Source organism: Marmota flaviventris, chromosome 17, assembly GCF_047511675.1.
Source record: "Marmota flaviventris isolate mMarFla1 chromosome 17, mMarFla1.hap1, whole genome shotgun sequence".
In the NCBI taxonomy this organism is placed as follows: domain Eukaryota; kingdom Metazoa; phylum Chordata; class Mammalia; order Rodentia; family Sciuridae; genus Marmota; species Marmota flaviventris.
In genome coordinates this window covers 612,468-631,923 of record NC_092514.1, presented here as the reverse complement: position 1 = coordinate 631,923, position 19,456 = coordinate 612,468, and the positions used below count along the sequence as shown (strand labels likewise).

Below are 19,456 nucleotides of genomic sequence, written 5' to 3'. Positions count from 1 at the left end.
ATGACATATACAGAGTCTTATTACATATATTCTAGAGGTATTGTGTATGAAAGAAGAACACATATGGATGTGTTTCTGAAATTAAAAGTCCTCAGTAGAAATTCTGGCCATTGTTTTAATTATGCAGTTCCTGATATATGTGATTTAATAGATTTAAATCTTTTATTTTAATAATGGCTACATATGTTTTTGCTTCAAATTGTTTTCATAAAGTTAAAATATTCTAGCAATATGTGTAGAAAGCTCGTTGGCAGTATTTTAGGCCTGTCTTTGAATCCCCAATGTAGCTATCCACCTTGCATATATGTTATTATCATGACCAGAAAAAATATCTTAAGTGACCAAATTCCAACTATTGAATATCAGTAGAAATATTTTATTATTGTCTTCTCCTCAGTCATCTGGAATAAAGGTGGTAATTCAAGTCACAGTTTAGATAGACTCAAAGTCATTCCATTGTAAGGTTTTTAATTAAAGATCAAGAATTTAACCCAAGCGTAAAAGATAAACTTCCATAAAATCCCAATATTCATCTGCTTGAAGGAAGCAGAATGTGTTTCTTCAGTAAAGAAACCATACATAAAATTGATACAGAAAATTTGATGTTCATCTGATGGAATATTTTCTATAAAAGGCATGTTGTGTTTTAAGTCAAGTGTCTGAAATAGTAGGTATGTGTTTTAAATTGTTTCAAGCCACATATTTAAAAACACCAGTCATCAGGGCTAAGATTGTGGCTCAGTGGTATAGTTTTTGCCTAGCACATGTGAGAAACTGTGTTCAATCCTCAACACCACATAAAAAATAAAATAAAGTGTAAAAAAGGTTTGAAAAAAATAGCAGTTATCAGAAAACCATGTGGATGAGGCTAAATTGTTCCATGACTCTTTAGACCTTTTAGATATAAAAGACATAACAATAAGAGAAACCAAAATAGTGAAACGTTTATGAACATAGGATACCATTTTAAAATCTGAGGTGATGTAGATATTTGGTTAAAACATCAAAGTGTTGATTTCTGTTTATTTTAATTTTTAACTGGAATCTACTATTTGTACTTGGATATGAGACCCAGTATTGTAACTCAACATGTGTATATAGTGTGTAATTATCAGATCAGGGTAATTTTCATCTCATTAAAATTATTCTTTTTTTAAAACCTGCAAATTTCTTGCTATTTTGTTTTGTTTAAGAAGTTATTATAGAAAATAATCACCTTATTGTGCTTTAAAATCTAAGACTTACTTTCTGGTCTTAACTTTTTTTGACACTTCTTACACAAAATCAGTCTCTTTCTCATTCTTATCATAAATCTGGTTAGCACTTCTGTTTTCAGTTTCTGTGTAATCAACTTTTCAGCTTCAACACATGAATGCCACATGCAGTATTTGTGGGAAAATAAATGTCATTACTAGGAAAAATAAAATATTATCCTCAATAAATAATTTGGGAAATTGGCATAATTCTCTGCATTCACTCATTCAGTGTTTTGAACATGTCTCTAATAATAAATTTGGAAAAAGAATAAAAATATATAAATCAAATATACATATGTTTTCAAGATCTTATGGGTCACATTTGGTCAATGAGAGTAAGTTTTGTGACATTTATTTTTATAAAAATGGCATATGCTAATTCTTATAAATTTATTTATAATAAGTGTATATATTATATGTAAGTTTTTGTATTGTGAATTTAAATAGATCTATATTTCCATGGAATAAATAACTTTAAAATTTGTATTAGAGTTGGCTCAGTAACACAGGCCTGTCATTCCAGTGAATGTGGAGGCTGAGGCAGGAGTATTGAGAGTTCAAAGCCAGCCTCATTAACTTGGTGAGGTCCTGAGAAACAATTTAATCCTGTATCAAAATAATAATAAAAAAAAAAAAGAAAGAAAAGAAGACCCAGACTCAGTGGCACACACCTGTAATCCCAGTGGCTCAGAAGGCTGAGGCAGAAGGATTATGAGTTCATAGTCAGCCTCAACAATGGTGATGAACTAAGAAAATTAGTGAGACTCTAAATAAAATACAAAATGAGGCTGGTGATGTTGCTCAGTGGTGGAGTATCCAAGAGTTCAATCTCAGAAGGGCCAAATAAAATAAATAAATAAAAAGTGCTGGGGATGAGTGGGCCTGTGGTTCAGTGGTAATACAATTGAATTGCATGGCATGTGTGAGGCACTGGGTTTGATTCTCAGAACCACATATAAATAAACAAAATAAAAATCTATCAACAAAGAAAAAATATTTTAAAAAACTGGAGGTGTATCTCAGTGGGTAATCACCCAAATGCACTCACCCTGTATCCCTTCTCCACCTGGGATGCCCACCCTGACACATGTGAAAGAACAATATCTCAGCCTGGCCACCTATCCAGCAGTTTTCCTTTAACAGCCCATGAGGACCCATTCCTCACTTGATGCCCATCCTTTCACGCCACTGTGTGACTATGCACTGGGCCTACACTAAGCCACCCGAGCACAACTGTTTGTTAAGGTCCAGGTGCGGGTATCCCTAATTCATTCCACTGGGACGTTATATTTTATAAAATGGGTTTCTAATACTTCAAAATGACAGGTTTAGGGCTGAAAGTACAGTTCAGTAGTAAAACGAGTGTTTCCCATGTGCCTGGCTCTGGGTTCCTCTGCCACACGACCGGCGTGAGCTTCATGAAAGAAGATTCAGTGCATAAGAAATTGCTAGAGAGTTTTAAATTAAAGAGACAGACTCTCATACCTTTAATGCAGCTCTGAGATGGCTTCTCCTAGCTCCCGCCTCCAGCCACCTAATCTGTTGGTGAGGTTTACAGAAGAGACTAGCGAGAGAGGGAGAGCATGCCAGGGAGTGAGCTTTTATTGGGCAACAAAAAAATTCAAGGGAAAATACCAGCCAATGAAGGATAAGGGGGTCAGCATCTCAAGGTCAGGGCTGGCAATTGGGTCTTCAGGTCAGTGGCCAGGCACACCTCTGCATGGACAAGCCCTCGGACCTGGGAAAGGGTGGGGAAGGCTTTTTAACACAGGCTGTGTTTAAGCCCCTCTCACCCAGCCAGGGAGGTAACTCAAATCACATGTAAGAATGGCCTCCCACAGGATCCAACTCCAGCATGTAAAAAAAAAAGCCAGGCAGGCCTGGTGGCACATGCCTATAATCCCAGTGACTATAGAGGCTGAGGCAGGAGGCTCAAAAGTCTAATGTCAGCTTCAGCAATGTAGTGAGGCCCTAAAAATCTTAGATAGACACTGTCTATAAACTATAAAAAGGGTTGGGGATGGTTGTTCAGTGCTTAAGAAATCCTAGATTCAGTTCCCACAACCAAAAAACAGAACCAAACTCAAACTAAAAATGAAAAACAAACTGTATTCCCCAATATTATTTGCAGGTAGGGGTCTCTATGATTCTGTGCTGGCCAATGAGATATCAGTGGAAGCCACTGGACCTCTTAGATCTTTGTTTTTTTCCTTCTTCCCTTTCCCCTGATTGCTGTATTGAATGGACTGCAGAATGAAAAACAGAAAGGGTTCTGAGGCATGATGGCATAGCTGGATAGCCATAGCAGCCCAGACTGCCAACCACTGGGCTTTTTGATTTTCAAGTAAAAGGAAATCTTTTTCAGTATTTGATGGGTACATTTTTCTAGCAGTGGAAAGACAGATGCATTGATTTTTCTCCTTGTTCTACTTTCTGTTCATTGTCCTCAGGTTCAGGAACAATGCAGGTCAAAAGAACCAGCCATCTTTGTCACCAATTCTTTTTCAGGTCTCTGGGGATGGAGTGGAAGTACAACACAAAACCTCTACAGTACCTAATCTGAGCCCTTGGGACAGAGTTAGTCCTGAATCATCTCCAGGATCCCTCATCTGTCCCAGAATATTCACAGAGAGTGAGTATATTTCCTCTTGTTGCCAACACTCAAGTCCAAAATCCCAGGACTCCCATGGCTCTCCTGAGAACTGTTCCACAACAGACTAACACTGGTCCCAATCTCAATTCCTGCACTGATGGGACATTGGGAAAGTGATTTTAAGCAAGCCATACTGTTCCCAATTTTGAAGTGGGTCGTCTCCAAAAAAGACTTGAATCTAAATGAACACAGAAGGAAGAAGCCTGGGTCCAAGGACTGAAGATGAACCCTGCCTCCAGAGAAACCGAGGATTTTAAAAGATTTCCAATTAAAGTGAGGTGGCAGGTAAAGTATAGACCTTGACATAAAACAATAGGCTGAGAGCAAAATGTCAGATGTGGGCAAAGACGTATGTGTGAGAGACTGATGTTTCACAGCCTCCACAACAGGTAAAAATGAATGCTAAAATTGTAATATGTAACATAAGAAAAAGGAACCACATTTTTTTCCTTTGTTTTTTATTTCTTTTCTTTTTTTTTTTTTTGTACAAGTGTTTGAAACTAGGGGAACATAACCACTGAGCCTCATCCTCAGATTTTTTAATGGTATTTTTTAGCTTTTGAGACACATTGTTAATCACAATATTGGGGTATTCTTATATCAAACAAGCATTTTTATCACAAAATAAATATGTCATGTTAGCAGCTACTTCTCTTTTACTGATTTTGTTTTTTTCTTTCCATAAATTCAAGTGAAAATGCTGTTTTCTCATATTTAATAACTTTTTATAACTTTAACCATTATTTATTTTTTTTTTTTTGTTTTTATGTGGTGTTGATATAACCCAGCACCTCGTGTGCACGAGGCAAGCACTCTCCCACTGAGCCACAAACCCAGCCCACATTTAACCTCATTTTAATCAAATTATTTTCTTTCTTTCTACCCATCCTTGTTTTTTTTATTCACCCTCCAATCTATGTGACTAAAAAGTCCTGGGAAATGATACTGCCTAATGTTAATTCTGGTGTTTGGGGCACTGGGTTTTGGCAAGATTTCCACCCCTTGCCCAGTTTTGCAGTATTCTGCTGTATATTTTGAATTCTTTATAGAAGCCTTTAGCATTTTTGTGGAACAATGAAATAAGTTTCCCAAAGTATGGCACTATTTTTGAAAGGTTTGGAGATATTGAATGACATGATGAGAAAAGCACCTGGCATAGTGCGGTTGTGTGATTCTGAGAGGACACAAATTTCTTTGTGAGATCACAAATGGTGTTCTTACCTAGAATGTCCTTTCCTTTGCTCTTTAGCATACTTCAATTTATCCTTTAATACCTAGTTGAATGTGAAGAATTTGTACTCCCAGCCAATACCTATACCCAGCCTACTGGACCCCTTCTCTTTGTTGTTTTGCAGCAACAAAGCAACAGCAGGAAGGCTTTCAGTGTGCTCATATAGCAATGGGGTTCAGTGAGAACTATAAATGGGTTTTGGCCACTGAAATCACCTGGCAAAACCCAGCTCCTGCTTTTATTAAACTTTGCTATCAGGGCTGGTGATGTGGCTCAAGCGGTAGTGTGCTCGCCTGGCATGCGTGCGGCCCGGGTTCAATCCTCAGCACCACATACAAACAAAGATGTTGTGTCCACCGTGAACTAAAAAATAAATATTAAAAAAATTCTCTGTCTCTCTCTGTCTCTCTCTCTCTCTCTCTCTCTCTCTCTCTCTCTCTCTCCCTCTCCCACTCTCTCTTTAAAAAAAAAAAAATTTTGCTATCAGATTCCTTGACCTCCCCAGTGTCATTTTTTTTAAAAAAATAAATCACCTAGTTCAGTTTCTGCAGCTTGAAGCCCAAGTCCCCAACTGCTTCCCTGTCTCTACAGCATTGTGTCAGGTTGTCAGAATAAACCATAGTTATACAGAAGTCATTATAAAGAGGCTTTCTCTTCTGAGACTGAACCTTGAGAAAGATGGCCATGACCAGATACCTATGCTTCCTCATTCTGAGATGCCCCAGGCTGGCTGGAGAAGAGATCACAGATGACTCTTGTTTGCCAAATAGCTGTGCCCATCCTGTGCTGAAAGGGGGAGAGAAGGTGCTGAAGGCCACAGAGCTTAAAAAACATCAGAAGGGCATGTCCTTTGAAAACATGCTTTTTAAATCTGGCTGGGCTATTTCACAAATAGGGCAGGGACATTGCTAGTTGCTGTACAGTGCCTCTTCTGCATCCATAATACAAAGACAGTGCTGAAAACATGCTCACATTTATGCAAAAAAGTATTATCATCAGTTGGAATTCTGTAAATGGAGATACTCTGTGGTTAGCAGAGTGGTTCAAGGTGAACCATTGAAGATGTGGGGTTCAAATGTGACCAGAGCCCAAAGGTAATTGTCCCTTAGACTCAGTGGTGTCACAACCATGGATATCTCAGCAAGATCTCTTTCATTCATTTCAGATGGAGTTTTCAAGGAGCAGTGGAGAGGCCAGGTGACAGTGAGGCTGGTGTAGGAGTGAACTTGATGGAAAACCATGGCTAATGAAGAAGAGCAGAGCCATTTTGTATGCTAGTGGATGCTGGTGGAATTGGGCCAAGCCAGACTGCAAAGGTTCCAGGGCTAGAGGGAAAAACCTGCAATCCCAGAGTGTTAAATATGTCATCGGAGGATGAGTCATGTGGACAGAATGCAGAGGATCAAATTGGTGGAGTGGGCGTGGCTCTCAGAACAATGCAGGTAAGAGGCCAGATGCTGGGTGGCGCCTATGAAAAAAGTGGAGAGGACCTTGTGGGCAGAGCTGGTGAGGCAGAGTCAGGCTGAGTGAATGGAGCCCAACTCCTAAGAACAGTGGATGGGGAGAAGACAGGGGAAGCACGTGGGAGGCAGCACCCCACCCAGGACCCCTTAGGTGAGCACAGCCTAGGAACCAGGAGGCACAGTAATGCAGGAGCAGAGGGCATGGTGGGTGCATCCACAGGAGGCAAATGGAGTCAGGAGAGGCATCCATCCGGTAATTCTGTCAGGATTCACTGTGGACCCAGAGGGGAAGCAGGGTCTTTGGCCTCTGAGATAGTAATGTGACCTCAATGTCTGCTCCATTGGGGGCCTCAGTTTCCCCTCTTACCCACTGAGGCAATGGAGGGAGGCTGAAGATGCCATGGCACAGCCTTTCTTTCTTCCTCCCACTCATTGGATGCTGTGCACTTTCTATATTTTCAGGTTGGTTGGGTCCCATGGGGTTTCTTGAAGGGGTCCTTGGGATATCGCCTGAGACACTTTGTTTTTGGGGAACAATAATTTTTTTTCCTGTGTGTTCACAGAGACTTCTCTTGGTGCCTGCTGTTTACATATTGAGACCCTGAAGTCCAGAGAGGGTGAGCCTGTGATGCAGCCATCACTTGCTGGAGTCTGATCTGGATCGCACAGTCCCCTTCACTCACTCACTCACAGGCAGGGGTTTCATAGCACCTGGGCAATAAAAAAATGCATTGATGAGGGAAGAGGCCTTGGCTCTTTCCAGGTGCTACTTTGGGACACTCCCTAAGTCTGTAAAGTGGGACACAAAGTGACATCTGACTCTCAGGCTGGTGTAAGGCCAAGTTCCAGCTTCATGATTCTCTAAAAGGCAATTTGCAATGGATGGGGCAGGGGATATATTTTGACAGTATTATCATTTAGTATTTTTTTAAAAACATTCATGTTTTAGTTGTAGGTAGACACAATACATTTATTTTATTTTTATGTTATGGTGAGGCTTGAACCCAATGCCTCATGCATAATAGACGAACACTCTACCTCTAGGCAAAACCACAGCCTTCATTAATTTTATATATGGAAACATAACTCCTTGTATAAAAAAAAAAAAAAAAAAAAAAACTATAGTACCAGGCTCTGTCCTAGGCAGAGAGGACACAGACATGAACAAAACAGCAAGGAATCTCTGCTCTCATTTTTGTGGGGGATACCATTCCCCTGGACTGACCCAAGAATTCAGGCACTAAAGAGACATGAAGTACTGACCCCCTTTAGGCATCTGATCTAATGTTACCATCCATGGCAATGTTTTACCTTCTCAATTATTCTAAAACACACCCTTCTCCATATCATTTAGCTGCCCCAATCCTTTCCTACCTGTGAGATAAAGGTCTCCTTAAAGATCCCTTGCTTGCTTGCTTCTCCAGTTGCATCTCCTCACCCCTCTTTTAGGTTTCAAGAATTCCTGTCTCATCCCTACTTGTACTTACTGCTCTGCGTAATGTGGGTACTTTCCCATTGTTAGAAGTGCTAAGTCCTAATTAGACACTAGATGGTATCAGAACTGTACTTTTGACATTTTTCTATCTTCCACCAGAGTATCTGCCTACTTATTGGCTGGCTTGGTTAAGAAATACTTTAGAAAACTCTTCAGTACTTGCTTTACAAGCAGCTTTTTATTTTTTTTGTACAAATCTTCATTAATTGTATGTATGAAATTAATCATCCAGCTATGAAAGGGAGTATTACACTAACTACCCAGTGTATATGTGTGTGTGTGTGTGTGTGTGTGTGTATATATATACACACACACACACACACACACACACACACATATATTTTTTTCAAAATTTATTCAGAAGTGGGATAAGGATTTCAATTCAATCATGGCCTCTTTCTACACCTGTTGTGCCTGGAATGTTTCAGGAGTCCTTACTAATATTGCAGGTATTTCTTTCTATTTTCTATGCTGTGATTATTAAAAGCCATTAAATAGAATAAATATATCTCAGAGATGCCAAGTGTTATCTCACTTGTAGTTGTTCATTGGGCATCTGTAGGCCTAAGTGAATATTCAGAGCTTTTTGGCAAAAGCATTCCTGTATGAAGCAGAACAACCACATGAGGCAGGAAAAAGTGTGTTAGTCTTGAAGAAGGCTTTTGTGTTGATGTTTGTGATTTCTCCTTGATATCCACATAAGGTGAGAGGAGAGGACTGGGAAGAAAATGAATATTTGGAAGTCAGGGGAATGTGAAAAATACTGCAATGAGACTGAACATGACTCAGGTTTGGGTGAAGATATATAAGTACAGGGAGCATTTCTCTGAGCTGGGAACACACCTATATTTAGCCACGGAGAAGGAAATAATATGAAGAAGACAGAGTGTGGGCATTCAGATAAGGAGATAGAAAACCAGGAAAATGTAATGACATGAATTTCTGGAAGAGGTGATTTTAAAAAGAAAGGCAGAACTTCTTGTTCTAAAAAACACTAAAAAGTGAGCCACAGGGTGACAAAGGAGGGACCTTGAGTTTTGGTGCCATAGGGGTTTCTGATAATCTCAGTGGAACCTCTGTCCTCAGGTGGTGGGAATTGAAGCCAAATTGAAGATTTATGGAAAAAATAAGGTCAGCATAGTGAAGGCAATAGCTGGAGGTCATTTTTCTGGTTGTTTACAATGAGATAAAGGGAGACTCAACCAGGTGTTAACATTTATGTTCTCAGAGATGTGGGGAGAGTTCATTCCTGCAAATGTTTGTTTTTGACTGCAGAAATCTTTTTTCTATTACCATGTTTATCACCTACACCTTAGAGTTGATTTTTTAGAAGTAATATGGAAGCCCAATAGTAATTTCTGGAGAGTACAAAGGGTGCTGGGGCAGGGCAATCAATGAAAGTAGAAGATAGATAATTAGATATGATCACTGTGTACCATGCATTTGGAAATATTATGCTCAACTCCATTAACATGTGCAGTAAATATTTGTTAATTAAAAACAAATTAAAACTAATTATTCTATTTGATCACTGAAAGGTAGGCACTCAACACTGAGGAAGAGAGTATCCTTATGGTTTGTTTCCTGCTTGTGAAAATGGTCATTGTTAGTCACCTATAAAGATAACGGATTAAATAATTTTGGAAGAAATCGTATGATTTCTTTGATTTGAAGTGCCTTGTTGTCACAGCATGATGAGGTTATCTGATGGACACTGAAATATTTGAAGTGCTACAGTCCATCCACTGTCAAGGTAGTTTGTGCCAAGTTCATCCTTTGGGACTGTAATATTTTCCTTATTCTTTCACTATTTGTTGCAATCAAGTCACTGAATCTGCCCACCCATAAAATGACAAAGATACTAAGCTCCACATGCAGGATGGGATGCTATTCTCCTGTATTGTTTTGAACTCTTGTATATGAAAGATTTTTTTCCCATCATTTTTATCAATGTAGTCAATATTTCTCAGTAAATATACATTTATTTGTTGATTTCACTTATAATTTAATATTAAAGTTTTTTTATTTTATTGCTCATATTTTCCAGCTTTCACTCTTTCAGGATTTTTACTTTAGTTCTTATGTCATTTATCAGGAATTCACATGTGTGAAACCTTGAGAGACTCTCCTCCTACTCTTAATTCTCTTCCTCCTTCATATGTTAAGGCTCATTTTTTTAAAAAATTATCTTTCATGATGCTAGAATCACCACTTTCTCCAGGGAAATATACACCTTTTTACTGGTATTTTTAGGGCAACTTGTGTAATTTGTCAGGACCAATGCAAAATGAAAACTTAGACTCCCTGTCTAAAAGCAGGTGACCTCTACCATTGACATCATGCCACAGAAATCTATTTCTTTCTTCTGTGATCTCTTCATATGTCATTGTACAATTTGTCTTTTAATTGTCCTTCTTACTACAGAATTTTAAATTATTAGCAAGACTTCTAACATTCATCTTTTTGTATGCCATATCAATTCTAAATGCAAACTTATGAGAAATTCACATTGGAGAGCTTACACATCCATGTTGTGTTCATTAATACCAAAGCAGTGAATATGTTACACAGAACCAGTGCAATTGCATTTATTACACCTTGATAACTGTGAACAATTTCTCCAGCTGGTTTGTTAATGAGTTTGAAAGAGCTGGGAGAAAAATGACTGTGGATTACCCTGCTTTCCCTATCCCTTCACATCCTCAGCTGGAAAGTTGGGTTAACACAGTGAAATACCTTGAGTGACAAAGCTGTCTTCTTTCTATATTTGAATCTAATTCTGGTTCGACATTAATGTGTGTCCTACCTGGGTTTCATCATGCTCCCTTTTTTTTATACTTGTGGATAGGACATGGTCACTTTGTACCCAACTCTCTCTTAGCTCCCATATTTCTGTGGCGCACTGGAATTTGTGATAATGGGAATGAAAACTCAATGTTTATGAGGTGTCCAAAAGCACTATACCTGCAGGTTACATTTATGTGCTGTGTTTATACCTGTGGTCCATTGCCTTCTTGGAATTTACTTTTGAAAAATAAGTAGTAAGATAAAATCAATAAAAATTATGATAGCAACAGCGAATATTCAATTAAGAACAGGTCCACTTTGAGCAGGAATCCTGACTGTGTAGGAAGAGCATCATGGGGCTAGTCCTCCTTTCCCTGCCTTCTGGCTTCGACACTCTCTTCATCATCTTTCCCTCCCTCAGTCCCTTGTATCCTCCCTTCCTCCCTTGCACAATAGTAAGAACACTAAGTAGGATATATGTACTCTGAAAACATGTAAGTGAACATTATACTATTGTAAAGTGTAACTACAGAATTATGCTGCAAATATCTAGAAGTTGTTTATCTTATGCAATTAAAATTTTATATCCATCGAAGAGCAGTACCACATTTTACCCTAACCACATTTCTTTGCAAACAGCATGCTACTCTCTGTTTATATTTATCTATTGCAACTAGAGATTGAACCCACAGCACTTAATTACTGAGTCACTTCCCCAGAGTTTTATTTATTTATTTATTTTAATTTAGAGTCTGGGTCTCACTCAGTTGCTTAGGGCCTGGCTAACGTGATGAGGCTGGTTTTTAACTTGTGTTCCTCCCACGTCAGCTTCTCAAATCACTGATATTCAAGGTATGTCCCACTGTACCCAGCTCACTTAATGGTTTTTCATAGGGATATTTTGTGTTTCAGATTTTATACTCTTCTCAGGTGATGTGTCAGTCATTTCTCTCATTCCAACAGTTGAATCTCTTCGCTGTTCATGCTTTACTGTGCTGTGCAGAAGCTTTTGGTTTAATGGAATTATACTTCTCTGTTCATGGTTCTCTTCCCTGTCCTTTTATTGTCATAGCCAAAGGACCATTACCTAGAGCAATCTTGTAACGTGTTTCTTCTGTGTTTTCTTTGTATATTTTGCTCACAAACTTATGCTCTTCTTTCTTTTTTTCTATTTTAGATTAAAAAATAGCAACTTCATCTGCTTGTGTTATATAGCATGATATTTTAATACATATAACACTGTGTAGTGATCATATTTGTCACCTTAGTAGGATGGGAAGAGATTGGTAAATGGGACCCCCAGTACTCTCTTCCAGGAATTATACAGGTTCACCTCTCACTGTTACATTTTCTCCTCTTTGAGTTGATGTTTGATATGATGTAACATAACTTTTTGTTTTCTTTCTCCCCTGTGCAGATATTGAGTGTCCTCAGCACCATCTGTTAAAGAGACTAACTATCCTTTATTCATTCTGTATTATTGGCTCCATTCTCAAAGATGATTGTGCAGTGAATGTCTGGGCTTATCCTTGTTCTCTTTTCTGTGCATTGGTCTATATGTTGCTTTCTATTTCAGTAAAACAGTGTTTTAATTCTTGTATTTTGTAATTTATTTGATTCTATCTTTTTGGCATTTGTTAAAATTAGCTATACATAACAGTATAATGCATTGACACAGCATACATAAATGGAGTATAACTTCACATTTTTCTTTTTGTACATGATGCAGAATTGCACCAGTCATGTAATTGTATAAGCATACAGGGTAATAATATCTGATCCATTTCATGATCCTTCAAAACCGCATACCTCTTTCCCTCCCTTACTAACCTCTCTATAAATCAAAGTGTATTTATTCTTCCCTAGTGCCTTCCATTGTAAATTAGCATCTGCACATCAGATAAAATATTAAGCCTTTGAAATTTTGCTATTGGTTTATTTAGCTTAGCATGGTATTCTCAAGTTACATATTCCAGCAAGTGGCATAATTTTATTATTTCTAGGGTTGAGTAATATTCCATACACACACACACACACACACATACACAAACACACATACAGCCATATATATATATATATATATATATATATATATATATATATATATATAATATTTATATTATATATAAATGTTTTATTATTTATATTATATATAAATGTTATATTATTTATATTATATATAAATGTTTTATTATTTATATTATATATAAATGTTTTATATATATATCATTTTATTTATTCATTCATATGTTGAAGGATACCTAGGTTGGTTCCGTAGCTTAGCAATTGTGAATTGACCTATTGTACATTGATGTGGCACAAGCAATGTATGAGTGTACCTTTGCCTCCCACATTCTCATGAACAATATTATTGCTTGTATTCTTGATAATTGCCATTATGACTGCAGTGAAATAAAATATTGAAATAGCTTTGATTTGCATCTTTCTAATTGCTAAAGATGATGGTCTTTTTTATGTGTTTGTTGATCAATTGTATTTCTTCTTCTGTGAAGTGTCTTTTCAGTTCCTTCATCCATTTGTTGATGGGTTATGTCTCTTTTTTTGTCAATAAGTTTGTTGAGTTCTTTATATGTCTTGGAGATTTCTGCTCTATTTGATGTGTTTGTGCTAAGGATTTATTCTCCCATTCTGTAGGCTCTCTCTTCATATTATAGATTGATTCCTTTGCAGAGAATAAGCTTCTTAGTTTGAATCCATCCCATTTATTGATTCCTAATTTTACTGTTTGTGTTTTAGGAGTCTTGTTCAAGAAGTCAGGTCCTAAGCTAACAGGATGAAGATGTGGACAATTTTTTTTTTTTTGTTAGGGTCTCCATTCTCATGTCTAAATCTTTTATCTACTTTGAGTTGATTTTTGAGCACAGTGAGATATAGAAGTTTAATTTCATCTTTCTACATATGGATTTCCAGTTTTCCCAGCACCAATTGTTGAAGAGGCTTTCTTTTCTCCAATTTATGCTTTTTTTTCACCTTTGTCTAGTATGGATTGGTCTATATGTCTTTTAGGACTTTTTTTTTCTTTTTTTACTATGTCTCTGTAGTATAGTTTAAGGTCTAGTATTGTGATGCCTACTGATTCACTCCTTTTGTTGAGAATTGCTTTGGCTATTGTGGCTCTCCTATTTTTTCAAATGAATTTCATGATTGCTTTTTATAGTTTTATGAAGAATGTCATTGGGAGATTAAAAGGAATTGCATTGAATCTCTATAACTATTTTGTTAGTATCACCATTTTGACTATGATCATTCTGCCTATCCAAGAGTATGTAACATCTTTACATTTTCTCAGATCTTCAATTTCTATCTTTAGTGTTCTGTGGTATTCATTGTAGAGGTATTTTACCTCTTTTTTAGTTTGATTCCCACGTATTTTATTTTATTCTTTCTTTTTCTTTTTGAGGCCATTGTTAATGGGGTGGTTTTCCTAATTTGTTTTTACATTGGATTCATTGCTTCATTGCCGCAGTCCGGCTCCAGCAAACTGGGGGGGGGGGGGGGGGTGACGAAAAACTTGTGTACATTGATACAGCAGGAATGGGAGCTTTTTACTGTAGGACAGGAGCGGTATTTATACATTCCACACAGCTTATCTTAATTAGCATAAACTAGATACAGCAGTCAACCAATAAGGAATCTCCACACTTAATGTCTCGCTTTTGTTACTTCACAAACCACTCCCTCTGGCATTTTGCCAGGCGCCATCCAGACTTGTTTACAGACTCTAACATTTCTCTGGCAAAATGCCAGGCGCCATCCTGACTTGTTTACAGACTCTAACATTTCCCCCTTTTGTTTAATTTAAATAATGACCATAGTGGTTTTTACACAAACACCATAAATAACCTGCTATAAACAGAAAGGGAGGATACAAAATGCCACAATACCAAGCCACTTGATGGCTCCATGCAAGAAGCCCTTGGAAAAATTATACCAGCAATGACACAACTTGTAAAGATACAATTTGTTGTAGATTACAGTTTGTTGTCTCAGTCCAGGTAAAGCAGTGTCTCAATAGATTAACTCACAGTCCAGGTAAATCACAGTCCAGGTAAGTTCTGCAGGCAGCTAGCTTAAATCACAGTCCAGGTAAGTTCTGCAGGCAACTAGCTTGATCCGAAGTCTCGTCCGTCCATTTCTCAGCCGAAGTTTCGTCCGGTTTTCAGCAACACTGGAAATTCTTCCACCCTCGTTTTCACCGGCACTGGGATTAAGGCAGGAACTCCAGCAATGATGCTAAAGAAAATCTTGTAGCATTCCACTAAGAAAACAACCTTCTGAATAATTTAGTACATTATCTCAAGGTTTTTTACATTTGAAATAAGCCTTAATAGTACTCATTACTCATCAGCCTCCAGGTGTGGGAGAACCATTGTAGTTACTGGCCTTGGAAATGATCAAACTTCAGGGACGCCGGTAGCATCTTCTGCCAGCTGTAGTGTCCCAGGCAGCCCCAGATGGCCCTGGGGAGAGTCCCAGTCTCAAACTGCTTCCAGGTCAGGTTTGGATTTGGGTTCTCGCAGTGGCGTTTAGTAGTAGCCTTTTGCTGCAACTTTTTTCCTGATAATCCTTCCTCCTCTGAACTTTCTTCTTTCTGACTTGAGTTCCATCAACATGCCCTAACTGCTCTTGGTTCCACTGGGGTGCCTTCTTCCCTTAGTAATTTACTTAACACCACTTCCATATTTTCATCACAAAGACAATACAATACACTGAGACAAAACAAGACAAAAACATACTGTATCAATCTTCTCCATTTTCTCCAAATGGCCATTTTTCCTCTTGCCCTATCTGCCTAGGGACGAGCAGATTTGCTCCCGTCCTATGTATGGACGGGCAGCTTTTTTCCTCGTCACTTACCCTCGAGTGTCCCGGGGCTCCCCTTAATGGGCCACCATCTGCCACAGTCCGGCTGCAGCAAACTGGGGGGGGGGGGACGAACTTGTGTACGTTGATACAGCAGGAATGGGAGCCATTTATTGTAGGACAGGAGCAGTATTTATACATTCCACGCAGCTTATCTTAATTAGCATAAACTAGATACAGCAGTCAACCAATAAGGAATCTCCACACTTAATGGCTCACTTTTTTTTTAAAGAGAGAGTGTGAGAGAGAGAGAGAGAGGGAGAGAGAGAGAGAATTTTAATATTTATTTTTTAGTATTTGGCGGACACAACATCTTTCTTTGTATGTGGTGTTGAGGATCGAACCCGGGCCGCACGCATGCCAGGCGAGCGCGCTACTGCTTGAGCCCTATTTTGTTACTTCACAAACCACTTCCTCTGGCATTTTGCCAGGCGCCATCCAGACTTGTTTACAGACTCAAACACTTCATTATAAAAATTCATTTGGTTTCTGAGTGTTTATTTCATGTTATACTATTTTACTAAATTTATTAGTCAAGAAAGTTTTCAGGTGAAATTTTTTGGATTTTCTAAATATAGAAGCATGTCATTAGCAAATAGTGATAGTTTGATTTCCTGTTTTTCTATTCATTATCTTTAATTCTTTCTTCTAATTGTTTTGGATAGAGCTTCAAGGATGATGTTGAATAAAATGGCAAAAAAAGGCATCTTTTTGCTTTATTTCAATTTTAGAGGGAATGCTTTAATTTTTTCTCCCTTAATAATAATGTTTCTGAGGAGCCCCCACAGAAGGGCCAGGCACAGAGCCCACTGGCAGGGTGGGCCCAGGACTGACTGGGCAGGGGAGGGGGTGGGAGACCCCAGGACAAAGGCCCTGGCCACCCTCCCCCAGCGGAGCCAGCCTTCTGTGCAGCAGAGGGTGGAAACACTTTTCTATGGTGATGAGGCACTGAGAAGCCTGGGCAATAGCGTCAGTGGCAGTGGCAGCAACTTTGTGTCCCTGGCCCACTTGTCCCTGAAGCGCCAAGATGGGCAGCAGGCAGCGTGGTGAAGAATGATGCCCTGAACCTGAGCCTGAGGGAACAGGTGCCAGCAGAGCCAACTCTGCCCCTCCATCTGCAAACTGCACACACAACAGGTGCCCCCTGACAGCCTGCTCTCCAGCCCTACCTGAGGCTGCTCAAGCTCCCCTCTCCTGAGCTCCAGTGCCTCATCATCCAGACCAATGGGCTGGTTACCACTACACCGAGGAGCACACAGTTCTTCTACCCCATGATGTTGGCCAACGAGAAGCAGGAGTTCACCGAGGACTTTGTCAAGGCCCTGGAGGATTTGGAAAAGCAGCACCAGCTTGGCGAGTGTGCAGCCCCACTGCTGCTGCTGCTGTTGCTGCTGCAGCCTCTGCAAGAGGACCCTCTGTCAGGCATCAGGCGCCATACCCTCACCCCCCAGCTGACATCGGTCTTCAGGAACCTGAGCAGCTACAGGGGTGGGGCCGGGGGTGCTGCAAATGTCCCCTTCACCTCCAATTCCGTTCCGTTCTCCCCGTCACTGCTGCCCCCCCGCCCCCCCCCCCGCGCACTGGGGCTGCCATGCCTAGCTGTGCTCAAGGATGAGCCACAGAAGGTGCCCGACTTGCCAAGCTTCAGCGAGAGCCTGTGGATATCGCTCATCGACATGGACACATAGTAACACATCCAGGCTGAGCGCAATCGGCTGCTCAACCGCTTTGCAGCCTCCAAGTGCCCCAAGGGCAAACTGGAGCATCTCTCCCTGGAGGAGAAAGTGAAGAGGTCAAGAGCCAGAACAGGACCTGGAGTCCACCAGGAGCCTGCTGACTGAGCAGGTGGCGCAGCTCAAGCAGAACGTCCTCAGCCATGTCAACAGTGGCTGCCAGCTGCTGCCCCAGCATCAGGTGCCCTTGTACAGAGCCCAAGCACTGGGTGCATGCGCGGCCCCCCTCCTTGAGGGGCGGGCTCACAAGGGGAGGGAGATGGCGTGAGCGCCCTGGACTTGGGAGGGTGCAACCCTGGCGACCACCTCCCCGAGGGTGCCCAGGACTCGGAGAGGGCCCGGTCCCCAGGCATCCCCATGGGTGCCCTGGGCTTGACAAGCTGGACCCCCTGCTCCTTTAGGGGGGGTGGAGTCCATGACCTCCACCCACCCCCCTCCCCGCCTCTTTTCCCTGCGCTGCTGCCAGGTGTTGCACAAACCCGCAGGTTGCCCCTTCCTACACACCACTGCGGAAGGGGTCTCTATGGGGCACAGCCTCCAGGCTGCCTTTTCTTTTTCTGTTTTGCTTTTGGGAAAGAGAAGAACAGAGTGTTAGGTTCTGCACCATTTATGTTTCTATTCGTGAACAAATGGTTGTGTGTCCCTGTGTGTTTCCTTGTGTTTTTTTTTTTTTTAAAGAAATGGGAAAAAGAAAAAAAAAATATTAAGCCTTTTCCTTGCTCTCACTACCCACTTTTGTCCTTCCAACACCCCTCCTCCCTGCCCTTTTTGTTCTTTGTTTTTGCTTTGCTAGGATTCCACATTCCTGTTTGTAAACCTTTGTTCCCTGTTTTCTGTTTTCAGTAAAGTCTCCTTACTCCAAAAAGAAGAAGAAGGAAGAGGAGGAGGAGAAGGAAGAGGAGGAGGAGGAGGAGGAGGAGGAGGAGGAGGAGGAGGAGGAGGAGGAGGAGGAGGAGAATATTGTCCATGTGTTTACCATAGATAGCTTTTATAGTATTAAGACATATTTCTATTATACATAGTTTTCTAGTATTTTGACTATGTATTTAGTCAAATGTTTTTTTTTTCTGCATTTATTGAGATAATTTTTTTTATTCTTGTCTTTACATCTATTTAATTAAAAATATGTTTATTGATTTCTATGTATTGAACCAACCCTGCATCTCTGGGACAAAGCCCACTGATCATGTTGTACTATCTTTTTAATATGATTTTGTATGCTGTTTGCCATAATTTTATTGAGAATTATGACATCTCTGTTCAGCAGGAATACTGGTCTGAAATGTTCTTTCCTTGATGTGTCTTTGTCTGGTTTTTGCATCAGGTTGATATCAGTTTCATAGAATGAGGTTAGAAGGTCTTTAATATTTTCTATTTCATAAAATAATTTTAGAAGAATTGGTGTTCATTCTTTTTTCAACTTCTTGTAGAACTGGGCTGAGAATTTCTCTGATCCTGGGTTTTTCTTAGTTGTTAGGCTTGTGATAATCCCTGGCTTGTGAGAATTAATGTAATATACTCAAGACTTTATACTTTAGAGGAGAAATGCCTACTCTAACATTAGCCTGCTTTAGCAAATGTTAGTCCTCAAATAACAATATTGTTGAACATTTTTTTGTTTTCCCCAGAAGAAGACTGACATCTCCAAGACTCCTTTCTTTAAACATGTATGTGAAAATGTGTATGTGTGTGTGTGTGTGTGTGTGTGTATCCAATGTTTTGTGATCACTTGGTAAAACTGCATTAAATAACACAGCCATCACATCAATTTGGGTACTTTACTCAAGCTTTTTAGCCCACATCTTAAATTTTTGATCCATACAACAGTTTTAGCTATAATTTCTATCAGAGTCTCTACATGGAAATATGAAATAATGAGATAAAATATTTTAACACTCTAACTCTCCAATATTATAAAATTTATTTCTAATTGAATTTAATGTTATTCATACTT

The 19,456-nt window shown here is 39.6% G+C and overlaps 1 pseudogene; it reads left to right on the top strand.

The window, feature by feature from the left end:
• The first annotated feature begins 6,501 nt into the window (after positions 1–6,501).
• Positions 6,502–18,524, top strand: LOC139702402 (transcription factor JunD-like; annotated as a pseudogene).
• Positions 18,525–19,456: the final 932 nt, after the last annotated feature.